The 1777-nt window shown below is 63.7% G+C and overlaps 1 pseudogene; it reads left to right on the top strand.

Annotated features, from left to right (window-relative positions):
* The first annotated feature begins 358 nt into the window (after window positions 1-358).
* LOC133052613 (exosome complex component MTR3-like) lies at window positions 359-1178 on the top strand (annotated as a pseudogene).
* Window positions 1179-1777: the final 599 nt, after the last annotated feature.

The raw sequence follows: 1777 nt of genomic DNA, 5'->3' as shown, positions 1-1777 counted from the left end.
GCATGAGACAAGTGCTTGGGCCTGGTGCACTGGGAAGACCCAGAGGAATCGGGTGGAGAGGGAGGTGGGAGGGGGGATCGAGATGGGGAATACGTGTAAATCCATGGCTGATGCATGTCAATGTATGACAAAAACCACAGCAATATAGTAAAGTAATGAGCCTCCAACTAATAAAAATAAATAAAAAATACAAAAATAGTAATAAAACTATTAGTCTGTACAACCTTCAAAAAAAAAAAAGAAAGCTGAGCGGCCAGCCGCTGTCCCGCGCACCCTCGCGCGGCTGGCCAGGCTGGCGGGCGGAAGCGCCAGCGCACGGTGGGGCTGACGCGCGGAGCCAGCCGGCAGCAGCGCCACCATGCCTGGGGACCACCGACGCATCCGCGTGCCCGAGGAGTCGCAGCCGCAGCAGCTGTACGCGGCCGGCGAGGGCGAGGCGCCGGCCCCTCGCGACCCCGCACGGCTGCGGCCGGTGTACGCGCGCGCCGGACTGCTGAGCCAGGCCAAGGGTTCGGCCTACTTGGAGGCAGGCGGCCCCAAGGTGCTGTGCGCCGAGTCGGCGAGGAGCGCGAGCTGGCTCTGGCGCTGCAGGAGTCGCTCGAGCCGGCCGTGCGCCTGGGCCGCTACCCGCGCGCGCAGCTCGAGGTGTGGGCGCTGCTGCTGGGGGACGGCGGCTCGGCGCTGGCCGCCCCGCTCACTGCCGCCGCGCTCGCCCTGGCCGCCGCGGGCGTCGAGATGTACGACCTGGTGGTGGGCTGCGGCCTGAGCCGCGCGCCGGGCCCGCGCCCGCCTGGCTGCTGGACCCCACGCTGCTGGAGGAGGAGCGCGCCGCCGCCGGCCTCAGCGTGGCGCTCATGGCGGTGCTCAAGCAGGTGGCCGGGCTGCTGGGCAGCGGGGAGGGCGGCCTGACCGAGAGCTGGGCGGAGGCCGTGCCCCTGGGGTTCGAGGGCTGCCAGCGCCTCTACCCCGTTCTCCAGCAGTGCTTGGTGCGGGCCGCCCGCCGGAGGGGTGGCGCCGCGCCCCTCCGAGCCCGAGACCCGAGCAATGACGGACGCCGAGGACCGAGCCGCCGCTGCCGCCACAAGGACCCGCGCCGTCGGCCTGCAGACTGCGTGCGCCGAACTGCAGCTGAGAACTGGGAGCACCGGAGAGGGTCTGCCGAGGCGTGCTCAGAATAGACGTGTTGGAGCGATTCTTTCCAACTGCTTCGTTAAAAAAAAAAAAAAAAAACCTTTCTAATTGAGTTGACTCCCAGCCACGACCCAGTTGAAGGAACCTGCCAGTGCATCTTGAATCCTAAGTTGGAAAGGACTTCCGCTGGACTCATCGGGAAACCTGGAGCTGTTGTCCTGCAAGGGATGGACCCTCGGCAGGCCAGCCGGGGACTCTCTCCTGAATAACTGGGCTGCTTTTGAGAGCGGGGACAAGGGGGCTGTGCCTTCCACGTACATCTGAGCCCAAACAAAAACGCTTATAATCGGAAACATTCTTCTGTTGTTTTTGGTACCGACTTTAATGAGTAAGTCTCTTCCGAGCTGGGGAGTGTGTTCTCAGGGCTTGGGACAAGCATTATCTTTCATGTGTCCTGGTGTCGCCGGTCCACCAGCGAGACGGCACCTGAACTGCCAGGAGTGAGAGTTTCTGGATGCTGGAGATGGAGTCTGGCCATTCTGTAGGGCAGAGGGGTCTCTCTGACCACGAGGGTGGGCTCTGGCCTGTGTGGCTCCTGAGCCCTGCAGGTCTGTGCTCAGGTCTGAATTGGCAAAAGGGCCGCCTG

Source organism: Dama dama, chromosome X (assembly GCF_033118175.1).
Source record: "Dama dama isolate Ldn47 chromosome X, ASM3311817v1, whole genome shotgun sequence".
Lineage (NCBI taxonomy): Eukaryota > Metazoa > Chordata > Mammalia > Artiodactyla > Cervidae > Dama > Dama dama.
Note: the sequence above shows the minus strand (reverse complement) of the source record. Positions and strands in the feature narration are given on the sequence as shown.